The following is a 21,903-nucleotide window of genomic DNA, read 5'->3' as shown; positions in this document are numbered from 1 at the left end:
ACGCCTTGGTAGGGGCCCCACCCTTGCGCTATCCGGACTTTGCGAGTCCCTTCTTGCTAGACACGGATGCTAGCAACACGGGCATTGGGGGGGTGCTGTCCCAAGTCGTTGGAGGGGTCGAACGGGTGGTCGCCTATGGTAGCAGAGTGTTGTCGCCGGCAGAGCAGCGCTACTGCGTCACCCATCGCGAGCTGCTTGCCATTGTTTTTTTCGTACAACAATTCAGACCATATCTCTATGGTCGTCACTTTACGGTCCGGACGGACCACGCGGCGCTCCAATATTCATTGCGGGTCGCCCAGCCCTCGGGCCAATTGTCGCGGTGGTTGGAAGTCCTCTAGGACTATCAGTTCACGACTACATACCGTAAGGGGTTGCGACACACAAATGCCGATGCCCTGTCGCGTTTGTTGCCTTGTCACAAATGTGAGTGCTTATCGGGATCGGCGCGCTGTAAACCGCCAGTTACGGAAGGTATGGAGGCGTTGGTTGCGACCGCGGGCACACCAATTGGGGATGTTCCCGCTACCCCAGGGGGTCAGGACTCGCTGCTCTCACTGTCGCTGATTGAGTGGGGCCGTCTCCAAATGGCGGACAGCTCCCTGTTAGCATTGCGCCGCAGGACGGGGGGTTCCGAAGGTGACCATGAACGAACTGGCTCCTACGTACTTAAGCAAGGCCTGTTAATGAGATGGGACAGTTTGTCCCGGCGGCACGCGATTGTGGTGCCTTCTGCTGTGAGAGGGAAAGTTGTCTTGGCCGCACACGAACGCCTCTTGCATTTGGGAGTTAACAAAAGGCTTGCCCTGCTTCAGCGTGACTATTATTGGCCGGGAATGGGGAGTGACGTGGTGAATATTCTGAAGGGTTGTGTTGAGTGCGCCAGACGGAAACCACCGCCCGTGGCAGCTAATCCACCGCTGCAATCTATTCAGGTCTCGCGCACTAACGAGCTCGTTGCACTCGATATTCTGGGGCCTTTTCCAGTCACGCCTAGGGGTAATAAGTACCTGTTGGTGGGGGTCGAATATTTTACCCGGTGGCCTATGGCGTGGCCACTCGCCAACCAGTCGGCGGCGGCTGTGACGGACGCCTTTGTCCAGGGCTACATCCTGGACAAGGGGGCTCCCGAACGCTTGCTGACCGACCAAGGGAAACATTTTTCGAGTAAATTACTGCAAGAGGTGTGCGACCTGTTGGGTACTAAGAAGGTGCGTACCTCCCCGTACCACCCGCAGACGGACGGGATGGTGGAGAGGCTCCACAGGACATTGACTTCTATGCTGTGCCAGCAGGTGTGTGAGGCACATGTTGATTGGGACCTGCAGGTCCCTGGGGTCCTCGCCGCGTATAGGATGGCCCCCCATGCAGCTACGGGATTTTCCCCGTTTTATCTGATGTACGGTCGGGAAGCCGACCCGCCCATGGAAACGCAGCTGGGCCTGCCCGCACCACGAACTAATTCGAAATTGGCAGAGCATATTAAATTTAATATTCATAAGCTGACAGAGGCAAGGGAGGCCGCACGGCTTAATTCGCGGGCTCGCCAAATTGCAAACGAGCGGTTGCGTGCACGGAAGGTGTCCGTGCACAACTGGGAACCAGGTGACAGGGCCTGGCTGCATTGCCCTCAGGCACCTTTGGCTACGTCGCCTAAATTGTTGAAGCCATGGCGGGGACCCGTGGAGGTCGTGCGGGTTGCACGCCCCCAGTGCGTTCAGATAAAATGGGGAAAACGCCGTTGGTACGTCCACCCCTCCCGACTGAAACCGTTCTTGCCTCCATATGGCCTCCCCTTGTGTCGTGAGGGCCGAGCATGTGACGTGACCGACGACCCTAAGGGGGAAATGTCTTTGCCTGATCCTCACATGTCTCCGCCTGATCCGCTCCCAGGTGTCTCGGAACTGACAGCTGCCGACCACCGGCGGCCGGATCTTCGCGGCGGGGTCGGTCCTTCCAGGCCCGATCCGCGCCGTCTAGAGCTGCCGGAGCCACCGGACGGTCGCCAGCGTCCCGTCCCATATGACGGACCGGCCAGACGGACTCGCGCTAGGTCGCGCTACTTTTTATGACCTACCACGTGAGGAGTCGAGGCAGCCGGAGCGCCTCGTCACTGCGTTTAGTCACAGAGACACTTGGCGCGTTCGTTTTCTGGTGTTCGCTTTTATTGTGTTGTTCGTCGGGCTGTATATTGCTTCTTATTTAAGTGTTGTTGTTGTGTTGTTGTTGTTGCGTTACGGGGCACACTGGGGGGTGGGGTTTCTTTATTACTGCGTTGACGTTAGGTTGTGTTGTTGGTTAACAGCCGGGCCGGCTGCAAGCTATGTGGGAGGGGGTGATGTAGTGGTGATACGCGCTGGGATTAGGGATCGTATGCCAGCGCGTAATGATTGGCTGTGTATGTGGTGACGCGCGCTGACGGTGGAGGATCAGGGGTCAGCGCGGGGTCGTGGGTTACGGGGTACTGATTGGCTGTGGGCCGGTGACGCACTGAGAGGGAGTGAACGGGTGGCAGCGCGGTGTGATTGGTGGAGTAGTGTTAACACGCGCTGGGGAAAACGGATCGTAGAGAGAGTGCGTCGTGATTGGTTCACTAAAGAGCGATGCTCACGTCGACGTCCGCATCAGCTCCGTCTCTCGTGAGCAGGGGCTATAAAAGGGGATGCACACAGGCGTAAGGGCAGTATGTAACCAGCGAAGAATGAAGACGGGGATGAAGACATAGGGCCCTGCGGTACCTAGTCCCGCTGTCCTAACGGGACCGGGACTCTGTGTAACCCAGAGGCGAGTGTAGTGTGTGTAGCCATAGGCATAGAGTCTACACGAGCCGAATGTATTGTGTGTAGCCAGAGGCATAGGGTCTACACGAGTCAAGTGTATTGTGTGTAGCCAGAGGCATAGGGTCTACACGAGTCAAGTGTATTGTGTGTAGCCAGAAGCATAGAGTCTACACGAGTTAAGTGGAGTGTATAGTCCAAAGGATAGAGACCACCCGTTGTATTGTGACACGTCAAGATTTAATAAAAGTGTGTTACCCGTCAAGAAGTTCCTGCCGTCAATTCCAATACTTCATATATATATAGATGGCTTCATGAACGAATCTTTGTTGATAGCCAGTGGGTTTGCAAAGTACCTTCATCTTCAACACTTCACGTGGCCTCAAAGTTCACCTAGCCTGGCACAAGCGCTGTGGTGAACGGCTGTTGTTATGTATATTGTGTGTTTGTACAGCGAGCATGTGGGATGTACTGAAATATTTCACACAAGCCTGCTGTTATATCAAATAACTGGACTATATGAACTCACAAAGTAAATAGAGAGGGAAAGACACATTCGGAGAAAACCAATAAAAGTATGCATGGGCTTCAGAACAGCCCTGGATTGGTAGGCCTTGTATTCACATGTATTTTTTTAAATATATAAATTATTACAAATGTAAAAAAAGGTAGACTGAACTGAATAGAAATACGATTGGTCAACAAGTATTTAGACACAACTAAAGGACAACATATCTCATTTAATGTATCTCTTTCAAAGTAGTTTCCTCCTAATCGAATACAGTGATGTTGTGCTTGGCCAGACGTTCTTGCATAGATAGTGCTGAATGTGACGCTCTGTTGTCGTGATGCAAGATCCATACACCTGAATCCCATTTTTCAGGCCGTTTCTGTCAAATTGCATCTCTTAGGCGTTTCAGAAGAGCCAAATAAAACTGCTTCACTGTCTGACCTTGTGGAATCACAATGGGTATTCTTTGTGTCGCACTCCTGGTTACAGATCGTCCCAGACTCCTTTTCACACATTCAGGGCGACCCTACTCTGCATTGTCCAAAATCTCCCCCTTGTAACCTTAACAAACTTTCCTATCAAGTGCTGTTAGTGAGCACCTATGAAGGCCGGCACAGTACACGAGGGAGTGGGTGACCAGAGCCACGCCAAAATACGTTGTCTCCCCAGTGGCAAAGTTTACACATCACACCAGATACTCATTTGAGGCTGAGTCGACCTAGAGGAGGCCCAGGACCGGTTCAGATAATCGTTACTGGTGTTGGTACCCATGAGTGGGAATCGAACTAGGGTTACCGCTGCACCACCGCTCCCCCCAAAAACTCCACTCACACCTCCACATCCACAAACTCGTTCTCCCTCAGAATATGAATCCTCCTCCTGATTCACGCTGCCTCCATAAACCTGGAGGTGAGGTCCTGGAATTAAATCTTCATCTTTTTAACTCCACATTCACTTCTTTACATTCCACCTTCACTTCTTTACATTCCACCTTCACTTCTTCTCTACACTTTGCCCAGGTGGGGTTATCTTCTGGTTCTTGTTGCATTCGAGATGAGCTAAATGCAGCACTCTGACTTTAACTTCTCGAGTCCACCTCCGTCTTCTTGTGGATCTTCTCATGCCTCTTTCGGCCTTCTGACCCTCCAAATGCCTTCCCACATACAGTGCACTTGAAGGGGTTCTCGCCAGTGTGTGTTATCAGGTGTCTTTGAAGATGTGCTGACTGTATAAATACCTTCTTACACACAGTGCACCTGAAGGGGTTCTCGACCGAGTGTTCTCGTTGAATACGAATATGTCCTGCCCGTGCCAATGTCTTTCCACACACAGTACATTTGAAGGGCTTCTCGCTTGATTGATTTCTCAGGTGAACGTTACGATATGCCGACTGTGTTACGCTATGCCACAGAGCACTTGAAGGCCTTCTCGTCAGTGTGCATTCTCTGGTGCATTTGAGGATTTGATGACAGTCTAAATGCCATTCCACACACAGTGCACTTGGAGGGCTTCTCAACTGAGCGTATTCTCTGGTCAATTTTAAGATGTGATGACCATCTTAATGCCTTCTCGCACACAGTGTACTTTAAGAACTGATTGGCAGTGTGCGATATCTGGTGCAGATTCACGTTTCCAGTGTGGTCCGTGCCGTATGAACCCTCGTCGCAGTGCTACCTTTGAGCACCGGGCTCTGTCTTGGGTCTCTGATTCATGTAATTGATTCTGCAGATAGACATTACACATATTACACGCAATATATATACACACACACATTAACATCACGTACACACCTAACACACACGTACACATTACACACAATGTAAATATACATTAGACACCCACACACTCCTACACAATACACAAAATATACATACGCATTACACACTCACATTGTACACCCAACAGATCTACATACACATTATACATGCAAAATACACTCACACGCAATACACCCAGCAGATATGTAGTGGAGTAACGCGCGTGGGATTTTGCAAACAGTGTGCATGTGTCGTGAGTCCAACTGAGTCGCAGACGTTCTTTTAGAGGCAACACATTTATTGTAACACCGTAACACAAAGGGGTAACTGCCCCTTTACCAGATACAGCTTAGGATGGGGACCACCCAGCTAACTACTCTATCCAGAGGAGTTATTGCTACGAAGGGTCAGACCCTCACTCGGGTCTCCGACCACGTGGTTGCCTCGTAGGACGAAGAGCTTCAGCTTGAGACGTAGAGCTTCCCGCTTCCAGATGTTGAGCTTCCAGCTTGTAGAATGCAGCAACCCCGGTCCATCTCAGGGACCCACCTTATATCCTCCTACGGTCAGGGCCGCTCCGCCTTTGGCCCCGCCCTCGGCCCCGCCCGCCTTCTCGAGCATTCTCCATTCTCTCTCGATCCTTCTCAAGAGCTCTCCCCGGACACGTGATCACCCACTAGCCCCCCCCACCTGGGACCACTTGTGTGGACACTCCGGATCACGTGTCTACAGGGTCAACCAGAGTGCCATGGCCTGGGGCAACCCTGCCCCTGAGCTGACGCTCACCCACTCCCCCTCGTGGGAGCCCCCACCACACGCTGTGCATGGTGCCCACACTATCCCAGTGCTCACCAAGCCCCGCTAGGGCTAGTATTACACACAGCCACCCACACGGTCCTGTCCATGTTGTCCTCTCCACCGGTGATGGCTGATCCCCCACTGGAGGCAAGGCCGAGGTTGGAGAAGAGAGGACAGACAAGCTAGCAGTAGAGAGGTTAGCGGCCCCTAAGTGTGAGTGCGCGAAGACTAGCAGTAGAGAGGCAAGCAGAGTGCATAGCGGAAGGCTAGTAGTGCAGAAGCTAGCAGAGTATATAGCGATACTCTTTGGTTCTTTCGGTAAAGTCACGTAGGTATCAAATAAAATAAATCACGACGTTTCGGGCGCAACACAAGCGTCCGTCATCAGGTGGGAAAGCATATAGCGATAGGTTAGCAGTAGAGAAGCTAGCAGCAGATATATTGAGAGGCTAGCAGTGGAAAAGCTAGCAGAGTGTACGGTAACAGGCTAGCAGCGGAGAGGATAGCAGAGTGTACGGTGGGAAGCTACCAGAGGGTGTAGTGATAGGCCAGCAGCAGAGAGAGAGCGAAGCGCGTGAAGCATGGCAGGCAGGCTAGCAGTAGAGAGGCTAGGAGAGAGTGAGAGAGCAGGTGTGATGCCGCCGCCACGAAGCCGTTCGGCAGGCGCCCCATCCCCAACCTCGCCACCACCGAGCAACGGAGCCAACCCCTCGTCCCCCTCACCTCACCTCACATGAACACACCCGCACGCATCCCCCCCCCCCCCCCCCCCATAGAGCTGGAAGGGGAGGACACCTGATCGACTGGTTTTTATCCGAGAAACCCTTATCTGGATTAACTCTCACGGTTTCCGGCGATCAGGGAATTGGATGACCTCCCCCGACGCTACGTTGCACCGCGGCGCTGCGACCGGCCTTAATATGGTGTGGCCGCGGCGAAGGGCATTCGGCCACCATGGTTGAAACGCATCCCCCACACACCCCCCCCCCCCCCCACGCGTCGACGAGGCCAGCAGGGGAAGGACGGGACAGCATGAGTAGCAGGACCGCAGGGGCTCTTGCGCATAGTCACGGAAGGTTGGGATAGTTGCGCTTGAGCGCGCAGGCACAATTGTTGGGGAGGGTAAATAATTGAGCTGAAGGTATGCATAGATCGGGAGAGGGGAGGCACGCGGGGAGCCCGTGCACAGATTCCCACGGCGAGCCTTTGTGACGGACGCCGCCGCATGAACTGCAATAATGGGGGGGCCTGCGTGAGAAAGGGATTGATTGGAATTTGCGCCGCGCAGGTCGCTCATTGATTAGCATAACAAAAGCGCCATGGAGGCGCCACGGAGCCGCCGTGCTCGGGCAAGGGGGGCGCGAGCCATTGTTTAGAGTTTACGCCGCGCCAGCAGAGCATTAATTAGCATATGCGCCGCTCATGAGCGGAGAGCCTTCGGGAGTACGGGACAGAGGATAAAAAGGATCGCAGCAAGGTAGAGAGTCTCACTTCTCTTCAAGAGGCACGCGTTCAAGTCGGCTCCCAGCTCTGCCCTCCGGACGTCCGTGTGACGTGCCCAGATGGCATAGAGGAAAAGCCACAGGACGCCGAATACTTCGACCCGTGAAGCAAGGTGACAGGGTATCGTAAGCCGATAAATAGGGAATAGGTCCAGGGGAAGTAGGATAGGCCAGCCTCGTCGACTCACTGATTTAACATCAATTCGCAGGTAGCATATAATAAATCATTAATAGCGAAGCGTGGCCTCGTGTGATCGTGTTGAGCAGTGTGTCGCGTGTGGAGCTGTGTACACAGCGGCTCGTCACGTGGGAGCGCTGCGTAGAGCGGCGCACGAGTGGGTATCACGTGTGCGCAGGTGTGTGCGCTCGTAGCGTGGTGAAAGGGTTCGGTGCGCCCACAGGTACCAGCTCCGTCTATCACCGCAGGGACTCGCGCAGTGTGAGGGCAGCGTCATTCGCCCTCCGACCCCTGACCCCCGTTTAATAGCGCGTGATTTATGGAGAGACAACGCAACGTTTACAGGTGAACGGGAGCGTGCGGCGAGCGATGCCTCTCACACGAGCTCGGGGAGGGACGGACAAGGGAGGGGAGCCGTCGGGCGATGAGCCCAGCGACGGCCGCAGCTGCTCGCAGAGTAGCGAGGGGTCGACGAACAGCAGAGCCCAGGCCATAGGCACGGAGCAGGGAGGGACTTCGGGGACCAGCGGCCCCAACAATATGGTGTCAGAAGTGGGATGAACCCTCACGTCTTCAAGGGAAGGTAGCGCGCTACTCCACGCAAAGGTAAGGCATGTGTTCACCGGCCAGGGGACCCCTACATGGAAAGCGTTTTCCCGCAATATCATAGGGGCTAAAGAGCTGAATGGCTGGTCGGACGCGCAGGCGTTACGACATCTTACGTTGAACCTGGACGGGCGAGCAGCCGACTTTGTAGAGGCACTACCCGAAAGCGCGCAAACCCAACTAGAGGAACTAATGCGTAGATTAGATCTGCGTTTCGGCACGTGCAACGCGATACAGGCAAAGACGGCCTTAGAGGCGCGCCCGGCGAGGACTTCCGAGACTACGCCGAGGACGTGCGATCACTAACCCGGATCGCCCGTCCAGAGTTCGCGAAGGAGGTCATTGACGCGCTAGCTGCAGACAAGTTACTCAGGTACCTAGCTCACACCGCGTGGTGGAAGCCCAAAAGGGGTAGCGCAGGCCTCCCTTTCGATACCCTAGTCGAGCAAGCACTGGAGTGTGAGGAGCTCGCCAGCGAACGCGCGCAGCTCCGAGGGTCGGGACAGGAGTGCACCGTGGCGAGCCTGATCCCTGACGAGGAGGAGGATGAGGAGGAGCCCGCCAGCCCCATAGGGAGACGGGCGAGAGAGGCCCAGAGACCCCGCGAGACGACCCCGGGTTGGGTAGCCGGGTTACAGACCGGCATGGGAGATATTGCTGGCCGGGTAGACCGAATGGACGGTAAGGTAACCCAAGTAGGTGAGAGGGTAACCCACGTAGGTGAGAGGGTAACCCAAGTACGCGAGGAAGCGAATAAAAATGTGAAGACCATCCAGTCTGAGATGGGTGAACTACACTCCACAGTAGGGGGGCTGGCCGGGAAGGTATCCCAATTAGAGTCCGAGTTAGAACAACTGCGTACAGGGAGAGGGAGCGGGCAGGGGGCCCACTACGGAGCCGCCACCCCTTCCCGGACGTGTTATGTGTGCGACCGTCGAGGGCATCTCAGGAGGGGCTGCCCTCAGCTCGCCCGTGCGAGGCAGATGCATAGGTCAAACACTAAGGCCCCCCTAGAGAGGGGACCACCGGAGGATGAAATCGACGTAGACCCGATCCAAACCAGCTGTAATGATAATGGCGAGCGAGCGATCGCCACACAGATTCCAGCCACGACACCAAGGAACGCGGCGACTCCTGGCGACTGGCTGCGGGAGCTGGTGGCGGGAATCACGGGGGCCACGTCGCTGGTGGAAGGGGAGGTAAACGGAATGCGTACCCGAATCCTGCTGGATACGGGGGCGGTGGCCTCGCTCGTGAGCGCAGCGCACTGCAGCGCGATCGGGGTCGACGTGCGTCACCTGCAGGCACCGGACCGCGCGCTGCACACGGCGAGCGGAGCCGGAATGGGGCTGCTGGGGAGAGCCACCCTAGAGGTCCGCATAGGCAGCCAGGTGTGCACCCAGGAGTTCTACGTGTCGAGTGCGTTGTGTCACGAGTGTATCGCAGGTACCGACCTCTTAGAAAAGCTGGGACTCAACATGCAACCCCGCCAGCGATGCGCCACCATGGAGAGCAACGGCGAGCGGATTCCATTCCTGGGACGAGAACCAACGCGCCCCCGCTTCGCACCTGTGGCCACTATCCTGGCGACGGCAGTCACCATCGGGCCGCTCACCGAGATGCTGGTGCCGGTGGCAACATCCCCCACCGACCCCGCGCTCCGACCATCAGGGGAGGTAATGCTAACTCCTCATCCGGAGTTGGCAAAACGGTATGGGGTCGTGGGATCCGCCACGTTGGTAAACTGCAGATGGGGACCGATTGTTTATGCGGATGTTTAACCCGCACAATACCCCAGCGATACTGCAACGGCGCACCCCGATCGCCACTGTACACCCCCTGCACGCACGCCACTCTGACGAATCGGTGTTCGCACTCTGGGCTGAGGACCCCGGTCGTTCGGAGGGGGACCAGGACCTGGCCTGGCGAGTCGGCCCGACTCCCCGAGCCGAGGTCGTCCCCCTGCTCGACGCGTTACATGTGCCATGGGCGGATTTACCTAAGGGAGAGGCCGATCGGCTGCGCGAGTTACTGCGGGAGTATGCCGACGTATTCAGTGAACACGACTCGGAACGTGGGTCGGACCGACCTTGTTAAGCACCAAATTGACACCGGTGCAGCCCGACCCATCAAACTCCCTGCGTACCGAGTGGGCGCACCCGAACGCACCCAGATCAAAGAGGCGGTTGGGGACATGCTTCGCGATAACATAATTCAGCCCTCGGCAAGCCCCTGGTCAGCCCCAGTGGTACTAGTAACGAAAAAGGATGGGTCAACCCGGTTCTGCGTCGATTAACGTAAACTGAACGCAGTCACGCTCGGCGATGCCTTCCCCATACCCCGCATCGACGACACCTTCGACAGTCTCGCCGGAGTGCGATATTTTTCCACCCTCGATCTCGCGTCCGGGTACTGGCAGGTGGAGATGGCGGAGGAGGATCGGCCGAAAACCGCATTCACCACCCCGATGGGACTATTCGAGTTTCGAGTACTCCCGTTCGGCCTCACCAATGTGCCCGCGACGTTCCAGCGGCTGATGGAGTTGGTGATGCGGGGCTTGCAATGGGAACAGTGCCTGATTTACTTGGACGATGTGATAGTGTTCAGTAGATCTTTGTCTGAGCACTGGTCCAGGCTTCGAGAGGTGTTCCAGCGACTGCGAGCGGCTCATCTCAAGCTCAAGCCACGTAAGTGTTACATCGCACAACGCGAGGTGGGGTACCTCGGGCACCGCGTCAGCGAGGCAGGCGTGCACACCGATCCGGAGAAGGTACGCGCCGTAGTGGAGTGGTCACGGCCAAGGAATCTGACGAGATCAGATCATTTTTGGGGCTCGCCACCTATTATCGTCGATTTGTAAAGGGATTCAGCGAGATTGCACGCTCCCTCACCCAACTCACCTCCCCTAAGCACCCCTATCAGTGGACAGGGGCCTGCCAGACGGCCTTCACCACTCTCAAAGATCACCTCACCCACGCCCCCACCCTCGCTTTCCCCGATTTTACCACCGATTTTATTTTGGACACCGACGCCTGCAGCAGCGGGCTGGGCGCGGTGTTATCACAGGTACAGGATGGGACAGAACGAGTCATCGCGTACGCCAGCCGGACTTTGAGTGGGGCCGAGCTGAACTATTGCGTGACCCGCCAAGAGTTGAACGCCGTGATTTTCGCATGCAAACAGTTCCGGCCGTATTTGTACGGCAGGAGATGTCGCGTACGCACTGACCATTATGCTCTGCAGTTCCTTCTTACATTCAAGGAGCCGCGGGGGCAGATGGCCCGGTGGTTGGCGCAGTTGCAGGAGTACAACCTGCAAATCGAGTATCGGGCTGGCCGGACGCATGCAAACGCGGACGCCTTGTCGAGGCGACCCATGGTGTACGCCGAGACAAGGGCGGAGGAGACCTGCCCGTGTTTCACGGGGGGACGCTGCCGGCAGGCAACGGACCCCAGAGAGGCCGCGGCCACTGACCCCCCCCCCCAGCGAGAGAGAGTGCAGTGTGCGCCACAGAGACCCTCACAGGTGGCACCGAGGATCCCGTCGACCGCCCGGCAAGCGCGGGACCCGCGGCTCGGGACCCGATCGGACGGATCCAGGAGGACGTCGGCTGTGCCTTCCCGGGCCTAAACGACGAGCAGCTGAGACAGACCCAGCAGCGAGATCCGGACCTGGCGGCAGTGGAAGCGGCACTGCGGGAGGAAAAGAGCACCCTACCAGGACCCTGGAGCGGTTTGTATGCCTGGTTGTGTGTGCAGAACGGAGTGGTACGGGAGTTAACCGAGGCCGGCCAGCCGGGGTGCATCTGTGTTCCTGACCAGGTGCGACCCCAGCTGCTACGGCTGGTGCATGACCACCCACTCGGGGGCCACGATGGGGAACGACGCACGCGAGAGACCCTGCGTCGCCAGTATCTCTGGCCCAAATTGGCACAAGACGTGGCGGCCTGGGTACAGGGCTGCCGCGCCTGTCAGCAGTGCGGGCCGAAACCGGCATGATACTAGGTACCCCTAAGGCTGTTCCGCGTCAGCCGCCCGAATCAGCTGGTCGGGATCGATCTACAGGGGCCATTCCCGCGATCCCATCGAGGCAACCGGTATATTCTAGTCGCAGTAGAGTATTTCACCTGCTACCCCTTGGCAGTGGCCATCCCTGATAAAACGGCCTTGGTGGTGGCCCGGGCATTCATGGAACATTACGTACTCAAGCACGGGATCCCAGAACGAGTCCTCACCGACCAGGGTAACGAGTTCGAGGCCAAGCTGTTCCAGGCACTGTGCCGAGAATTCGGAATCCAGAAGGACCGAACCACAGTGTACCACCTCCAAGCGAACGGTATAGTAGAGCGCATGAATCAGACCCTAGCGGGGAAACTCAAACGTATGGCGGCCGCAAATCAACGGGATTGGGATGAACACCTCCCCTACGCCCTTTTCGCCTACGCCACCACCGTACACACGTCGACGGGACAAACCCCGTTTTTAATGATGTTCGGCCGTGGGTCTCATTTACCCGCAGATCTGCTATTCGGCGTTCCTTCCCCCCAGCCGGAGGAGGGAAGCCGCCCCGTGGAACACCTGTTGGAGACCCTGCGAGAAGCCCGAGGCCGAGCATACCCGCAAGGAGAAGCCGCGCATCGGCGGCAGGAACAGGGCACCCGACCCCAGATGGAACCCCCCTTATTCCTGACAGGCGCTAAGGTATGGCTACACACCCCTCGCGTCGGGGCCGGGCAGGTGGGGAAACTGACGACCTACTGGCGGGGACCCTGGACCGTGGTGAGGCAGATCTCCCCCTGGACGGTACTAATTTATGGCTGGGAGAGGGGTCGAGAGACGGTGGTCAACGTCCGCCGCTTAAAACCGTGGAAAGCGGCCCCGGCGAGAGAGAACCCCGTCACCCGAAGGCCCCGAAATCCCGGAGTACCCGCACCCCTCGTGTTGGGGGGCCTCGCACACTATATGGGCCCTGCCGGGCCCCCGAGACGCCCCGATCCAGTCCGGAGACAGCACGGACGACGGCCACTAAACCCTTCCGCTGCTGAGTTTGTGCCCCAGCCCACAGTTGCCGGAGGACGGGGAGAGCCGCTGGAGTGAAGGAGGAGGCCGCCGCAGGAGCTACAGAGGACGGAACCACCCGCCCCGAGACCAGCCACCAGATTCGGACGGATCCCCCGGACCCCGCAACGTTTCCTCGTGGGCGCGGCCCAAGCGAGGTGCTCCAGTCAACCCGGGACGGAGACTGGCACCTCGGGGGGCTATGTGATGCCGCCGCCACGAAGCCGTTCGGCAGGCACCCCATCCCCGACCTCGCCACCACCGAGCAACGGAGCCAACCCCTCGTCCCCCTCACCTCACCTCACATGAACACACCCGCACGCATTCCCCCCCCCCCCATAGAGCTGGAAGGGGAGGACACCTGATCGACCGGTTTTTATCCGAGAAACCCTTATCGGGATTAACTGTCACGGTTTCCGGCGATCAGGGAATTGGATGACCCCCCCCCGACGCTACGTTGCACCGCGGCGCTGCGACCGGCCTTAATATGGTGTGGCCGCGGCGAAGGGCATTCGGCCACCATGGTTGAAACGCATCCCCCACACACCCCCCCCCCCCCCCCACGCGTCGACGAGGCCAGCAGGGGAAGGACGGGACAGCATGAGTAGCAGGACCGCAGGGACTCTTGCGCATAGTCACGGAAGGTTGGGATAGTTGCGCTTGAGCACGCAGGCACAATTGTTGGGGAGGGTAAATAATTGAGCTGAAGGTATGAATAGATCGGGAGAGGGGAGGCGCGCGGGGAGCCCGTGCACAGATTCCCACGGCGAGCCTTTGTGACGGACGCCGCCGCATGAACTGCAATAATGGGGGGGCCTGCGTGAGAAAGGGATTGATTGGAATTTGCGCCGCGCAGGTCGCTCATTGATTAGCATAACAAAAGCGCCGTGGAGGCGCCGCGGAGCCGCCGTGCTCGTGCAAGGGGGGCGCGAGCCATTGTTTAGAGTTTACGCCGCGCCAGCAGAGCATTAATTAGCATATGCGCCGCTCATGAGCGGAGAGCCTTCGGGAGTACGGGACAGAGGATAAAAAGGATCGCAGCAAGGTAGAGAGTCTCACTTCTCTTCAAGAGGCACGCGTTCAAGTCGGCTCCCAGCTCTGCCCTCCGGACGTCCGTGTGACGTGCCCGGACGGCATAGAGGAAAAGCCACAGGACGCCGAATACTTCGACCCGTGAAGCAAGGTGACAGGGTATCGTAAGCCGATAAATAGGGAATAGGTCCAGGGGAAGTAGGATAGGCCAGCCTCGTCGACTCACTGATTTAACATCAATTCGCAGGTAGCATATAATAAATCATTAATAGCGAAGCGTGGCCTCGTGTGATCTTGTTGAGCAGTGTGTCGCGTGTGGAGCTGTGTACACAGCAGCTCGTCACGTGGGAGCGCTGCGTAGAGCGGCGCACGAGTGGGTATCGCGTGTGCGCAGGTGTGTGCGCTCGTAGCGTGGTGAAAGGGTTCGGTGCGCCCACAGGTACCAGCTCCGTCTATCACCGCAGGGACTCGCGCAGTGTGAGGGCAGCGTCATTCGCCCTCCGACCCCTGACCCCCGTTTAATAGCGCGTGATTCATGGAGAGACAACGCAGCGTTTACAGGTGAACGAGAGCGTGCGGCGAGCGATGCCTCTCACACGAGCTCGGGGAGGGATGGACAAGGGAGGGGAACCGTCGGGCGATGAGCCCAGCGACGGCCGCAGCTGCTCGCAGAGTAGCGAGGGGTCGACGAACAGCAGAGCCCCGGCCATAGGCACGGAGCAGGGAGGGACTTCGGGGACCAGCGGCCCCAACACAGGCAAGCAGCGGAGAGGCTAAGAGCGAGAGCGGAGTGAGCGAAGCGGGCGAGCAGCGCAAGCGGGAGAGGTTCGACGGAGTTACGGGCTGTTGAACGCGAGTTCTGTTCAATAAAAAGTGACACAGGAGACAAGTATAACCCGTAAAAACAAAGTTTTTCACTATAAATCCTTTATATGCGTGGCGGCTAGAGTCCTCTCGTCCTCTGACTTGAGATGGCTGCCACCTATGGGTCAGATGATTGTGTGCCAGCATTAACCAATTGGTAAATAAATATTTAAAAAAATGTCCCTAAACAGTGTAAAATTTAGGATTTTTTTTTCACGAAAATTCATTGTCACGCACAACGAGTCTGTGTGCAAAATGTCAGCTCGATTGGATTACGGGAAATGTGTTAAAAAACGACCGAAATATTTGCACAGTCCTAAGCAAGCAAGCAAGCGAACTTAATATAAAGGATTTAAAAAAAAGTTGTCCGCGTGAAAAAAAAACACTACAGTAATACAGGGTGAGTCATAAGTAACTACCTGATTTGAAATTGCGGTATTATGTATCATAGAGGGTGAGTCATAAGTAACTACCTGATTTGAAATTGCGGTATTATGTGTAATTTTTTTTTTGCAGAAATAAGGAAAAAACCTAGGAGTTTACGATGAACTGCTATACACCCTTCGCAGCGGGCAATAATAGTTAAATGATTTCAGAAACAATTTTTCAATTATTTCAACACAGAGACTATCGCAGATATTTTAAGACCCAAACGGCTTCAACTCCGCACTGTATTCGGGCGTTGATTTCCCGATTTCTGGAATCAGGAACAACGGTGGATGCAAAGCGTTGTTGTTGGCAGGCCTCGAACCAGTCAATCTCCGACTTCTATTGAGCAAGTAAGGGAGATTATTAATGAGAACCCCGAAATTCCGACGAGGAGACGCTCCGCTCAATTGGGGATTGCATGATAGTCGCTACAGCGAATCTTGGTACAGGACTTGCATCTTTTCTAGATAAGATTTAGCTGGTGCAAGAATTGCAGCCTAGAGACCATCATAGCCTCCTAGGGAACTCGCTTGCTTTCATTGAACTTGCAGACCAAGATGATGCTTCATAATAAATGTTATATTAGATGAAGCTCATTTTCACCTTCGTGGCTTCATCAACAAACAAAATTGCAGGTCCTGGGGTTCATACATAATTATATCTAATCTCCATGAATTAAAGAATGTTCAATCATTTAGAGTTTGTGTTTTAATTTCATTTTTCAAAAGCTATAGGCAAACAAATCAGGTACAGGCAGTTCCCGGGTTACGGAAGGATTAGGTTACTGATACATGTCCATAACCATAATTTTCCGTATGTCGGAAACTGAACAATTTTCCCCCAATTTAAGATAAATCCCATATCCGGAAATAATGCTGCCTCCTTTACCGTTTTTTCTCAGTACTATATTGCGCTGTCAGTTTTCTATCGCTACCTGTATCGTATTTGCTGTACATACGCTCTGGACTTCCTAGCGTTCTTTCATTTGATCGAATATATCTTCCCTAACACTACCCATAATTAAACTAATGGAACATATACTGTACTGTGTTCAATTGTTAGTCGGATTTACGGGAGCAACCCAGAACCAGGAAGTGGAGTAGAAGTCGATTAACTGTTGGCCGCTCTGACCCTAGGTGCAATGTTTACATGGTTGTTGTTTACACCATTGGACCTCATTTGCCAGTACAAATATGATAATGGGTTTTTTACCTTTCTATCTGGCAACAAAACTGACACAAAAAAGGTGTCAGTTTTGTTGCCAGATAGAAGGGTAAAAAAACAATTATCATGGTTGTTGTTGTTTACCCGGGTAAAGCCTCGTTTCTGCTTTCGTCTGTCGGGATATCAATTGAGTAGCAGAAACTGTGTAATCGATGTTCAGGTTGTAACATTAACACGTTGCAGCGTGGGGTCGGGCCATGCAGGGCTGGCCTACTGTTCTTCACAGCTCAAATCCTGTCTCGCACTTTTACATTTGTTGTCACGGAGGAGGGTGGACACACACAGACCCAATGGACTTTTGACCTCAACTATTAGATAAAAAAAACACCAAGCAACAGGAAACTAGATCGCTGCAAGACAAGAATGTGACCCTAACCGTTGCTTTGCTAGACAGTTCATCAACATTGTGGTTTTGCGCACTCCACTGCTCTGTGGCAAGTCCTCCTAGTGACTGGGATGTAGCTGTGACTCCCGGTCCCTCTCTGTGCCTCCCTTGCCCTGCGCCCAGTCTCGCTCTCGCTCCTCTCCCCCTTGTATGTTGAACTTTTTTCGCACCTTATGTAGCCAACCGTGCTAATCAGAGGTGCTGAGGACGGACAACATACTAAATACAAAAAGCAGGTCTAAAGAAATTAGTTTTCAATGTAGATTTGGAAGTGCATATATCCAGTTGCTTCCCTTCTCGCCCACCTCCACTTGAGCAACCATCTTCACCAATCAGCTTCCTCTGTTCCTGCCTGAGAACAACCCCCATATCTTCCCCCCTAGCCAAGTATCATCATCTTGCTGCTGCAACTCAACCCCAGCTACGACCAGGCCTACCTCAACTGCTATTATGACCCCAATCCCGATCACTAGACCTATTACTACCCCAACCCCTATTACAACCCCTATCAATACCCCTATGAACTAAACAGTTTTTTTACCAGGTTAGGCCCAGTGAGCTATATAGTTCATTTTCAGAAGCAACCTGGCAACAATTGATAGCTCAACGAGGCGGCGTATTACGTGGAAATGTATAGCACCCAATTACTATGAACGCATGTTGATTCTAAATGTGGAGGATAGAAAAAGAGGACCTGGTGAAAAATCAACTGGATAATGGGGGGAGAAACATGCAAACTCCAAATATACAGCAGGCGTCAGGGTCTGGCTCGAACCCACTACCTCCTGAATACCTGGCGAAGCAGTTAACATCTCACCACCGTGGCACTATCGCGACCCCACACCCTATCACTACCACCAGCCATATCATTACCCATATCACTACTATCACTACCCCTATAACTACCCCAACCCCTCCTAAACCACTCCCACCTGTCCTGTTACCATAACTATACCACCAATATTAATAACAATACCACTCTTTATAATCTTAACCACTATCATCTAATGTATACAATTTGCATAATTGTTGTAAAGTGCATTGAATTAAGACACTTCACAATAACAATAAAGGTACTTATATAGATGTAGTGACATCGGGGAAGTCACTGTATGGTGCCGGCCCGGGAGGGCCGTGGCGTGCGATGTACTTACGTCACAGACAGCACCATGTGTTGCTGTGTGAGGCTGGCTCTAGCATAGCACTACATGCGATGCACCATCATCGCGTACACCCCGTAGGTGGGTGTAGTACCAGCCCTAGCGGGGCTTGGTGAGCACTGGGATAGCGCGGGCACCACGCATGGCGTGTAGCGCGGGCTTCCACAAGGGGGAGCGGGAGAGTGTCAGCCCAGGGATAGGGTTGCCCCGGGCCATGGCACTCTGGTTGACCCCGTAGGCACGTGATCCGGAGTGTCCACAGAGAGGGCCCCACGTGGGGGGGGCTAGGGGTGATCCCGTGTCCGGGGAGAGCTCTCTCGAGAGAGATCGAGAGGGAGCTAGAATGCTCGCGAAGGTGGGTGGGGCTGAGGGCGGAGCCAGCCCCGAGGACCTCGTGCCGCCTACAGCTCCGGAGGATGCGGGGGAGATGCCATCTGGGTGCTCGACGCTTCGCCGTCGGCAGAGGCGACCATTCGGGAGGCGCACGGTCACCTCGCGGAGCTCCTCCATGCTGCTGCTTCGCTCCTCACGGAGATCAGTCCCATGGTCTCTCTGGTGAAGGAGAGAACGGCGATGCCGCTCGTGGATGACGACTCCGCCACCATTTCGCAGCAGGCGGGAAATTCTGCGGCGTGGCGTGCGTATTCGGCCGCTATTTTGTCGCAGGCACGGAGCGCGCAGCTCGCTAAACTTGAAAACGCGCCATTGACGCCGATGGACATCCCGGCTCTCCGCCATTTCGCAGCAGGTGGGAAATTCAGCGGCGCGGCCTGTGTATTCGGCCGCCATTTTGTCGCCGGCGCGGAGTGCACAGCGCGCCAAACTTGAAGACGCGCTGTCGGCGCTGATGGACATCCCGGCTCTCCGCCGTCGGTTTCCTTTTATTAAAGAGTTTGCGGCCACCAGTGGCGACTGGGTGGCCTTCAAGCGGCGGTTCCTCAAGAACGCTGACTTGGCGGGATGGACGGAGGCGCTGCGGGCGTTGCCTGCCGCCCTTGACGATGACGCCCTTGTGGCGTTCATCACCATCCCGCCATTGGAGAGGTCCACCCTTACTCAGGCTTTCAACCAGATGGCGTCAATCTACGAGCCTCCGGCGAATAAACGCCACAAGTTCGCTACGTGATGGAAGGGGGAAACCGAGTTGGCCCTCACCTTCCGTAGCGCACTTTTGGCGCTAGCGAAAGCCGCCTTCCCGAAAATGGACCACAACGGTATCGACGCGTTGGTCCTCGAGAGACTGCTGGCCTTGGCGAAAGTCCTCCACACCATTCTTCCAGCCGAAGATGATGACATCTCGTCTCTCAAGATCGCTAAGTGCATCCAACCTCAGCAACTTCTGCAACGGGACAAGGCGCAGGTGACGTGTGCCACGTCCCGCACGGAGCCGGGGCCACCGGATTGAGTGGAGCCCGTGTCGGCATGCGCGTCAACTCGGGGTGGAGGCGACCGGCGTGACGGTGGGGCGTGACAGACGAACGAGCAGCGGCGGCCAAGGTCGTCCTCTCCTTCCGGAGGCGGCCATGTTACCTGTTACAATTGCGGCCTGCCGGGGCACGTGTCATCGGGCTGCCGTGTACCACAATGGCGCCCCCCAGCTTCGTCACCATCCTACGCTTCCCTCCACCCTAAGGCGAGTCACGACACACTCAAAAATCGACCCCTGGCTTCACCTCACCCATCTAGGTGTTTCGGTTCGCGTACCGATCGCGCGTCGGTACGGGAGGGTTCTATGCGTAATCGTGAGTTTCGTCCGCTCCGACCGGATCAGTGGTCGGAGCTGGCCCATCGAGTGGTGACTGCGGCCGCGGGTTCACCTGCCGTGCTTGGATTTATTGAGGATGTGGAAATAAGGATGCTAGTCGACACGGGTGCGTCGGAAACTATCATCTCGGAATTAATGTACAATATTTTGCCCCCGAAGTGTCGGGTTGCAGACCCTGTTGATGAACCGTGTTTCACTAATAACGGCAGCTCATTGGGTATTATTGGTCGGATAATGGCCGAGGTGCGCATTGCTGATGTTAAATTGTCGAGACATATTCTTGTCTCCATGTCCCTGACTGTTCCATGTTTACTTGGAACCGATTTCCTTGGAAGGATGCCTTTGAAAATCCGCATTGACCGTGGCTGTTTGGAATTGCCATCTGGCTGTCGTATGGCATTTTTGCCTTCCCCCCACCCGTTTGTGGACGGCCAACGCTACGGTGCAGGCGCTCGCGCGCCGAATGGTGAGAATCCCTCCCGGCACGCAGATGTTAGTTTCCCTCCGCTTGAGGAAGCCGCTCGATTTGGGGGCTACGAAGGACAGAATTGTTCGTGGACTGACTTTGGTGGCGGCTCAAACGTGAATTATCGGTAGTACAAAAACACTGTGGCATAGGACGAGCTGGAATGGTGCGGTGAATGTTATAAATGATGATGATGCGTGAAAGGAAACGGAGGTGAAGATGACAAGAATAAGTTGATGGAGGATGACTATGGAGACGGGCAGGGTAACAGTAATGACGCTGGGGAGGGATAAACGAGGAATGTACAGTTGGTTTTCACAAATACCCGGTGTCATAGACATACACCTATACAATTATGTAAACTAAATAATGTAATGAATGGGAAAGAAGTTAAATGTGAAACAAAGGCAGTCAAGATCATTGGAAAAAGCCTGTATAGGTAGGCCCGATGTTACATTTTAACATGGATTTTTTTATTTAAAGTAGATGAAACCTAAATTCTGAAAAGTAAACATTAAAAAAACATTATACAAACAAGCTGCGGAGTAAACAGAATGGCAGAACCATACCTGGCTGCAAGTTTTAAGCAATGAGCAACCATTACAATAGAACCACAATCACGAAATACATAACCGGACAATTACAATGCTAAATTATACACAAAAAAGGCATCCCTACTATTTGTAAAATGGATACTAAAGACTGTACGGCAATAACATTAGATTTGCTGAAAGCTCCGTTTCAGGCTGGATGGTGCATACAGCTTTTTTGACTCTTGTAGTGAGAGAAGCCTGTGAATACAGCAACTACTATGGGGATCATTTGTGTCAAGCTCCTGGTTCCAAATCTTCCCAGACTCCACTTCAAATATGCAGCACTCTCCTACTCTGCATTGTCCAACAACTCCAAAGACAAATATTCCCCTTATAGTCTTAACACTTTTGGGACAATTGCTGTTAGTGAGTACCTAAGAAGGCCGGCACGGTATACAAGGGGATGATGTTGCATAGTGCGTGCGGCATACCCATTAAGCTGGAGAGGGAAACTCGTGTTTTTGGGCACAGTCCTTTGTGTGGAGCCAGGAGCCACCAGTGTGGTCGACCGACGTGGGGACAGGTTTTAGTGGCACAGGCCAACCAGGGGGAGGGAAGGTCAGACCATTTATAGTCGGACCTCTCACGTGATTGGCCCAGGGGCTGAAAAATGGGCTGAGAGCAGCACTATAAAAGCAGCACCCAAATCGGCAGTGGCGGGGTTTTGGGCGGATCTCAACCCAGAGGCAGCAGCAGTAGCAGCGGTGGTGGTGGCTGCATTTCTCCACAACCACCCCCAGTAGTGGCTGGGCGAGCTCCCACCCTCAAGCAGCAATGCAAGTGAGGACCAGGGGATCTC

Source organism: Lethenteron reissneri, chromosome 69, assembly GCF_015708825.2.
Source record: "Lethenteron reissneri isolate LAM-NWPU_2019-01 chromosome 69, ASM1570882v1, whole genome shotgun sequence".
Lineage (NCBI taxonomy): Eukaryota > Metazoa > Chordata > Hyperoartia > Petromyzontiformes > Petromyzontidae > Lethenteron > Lethenteron reissneri.
Note: the sequence above shows the minus strand (reverse complement) of the source record.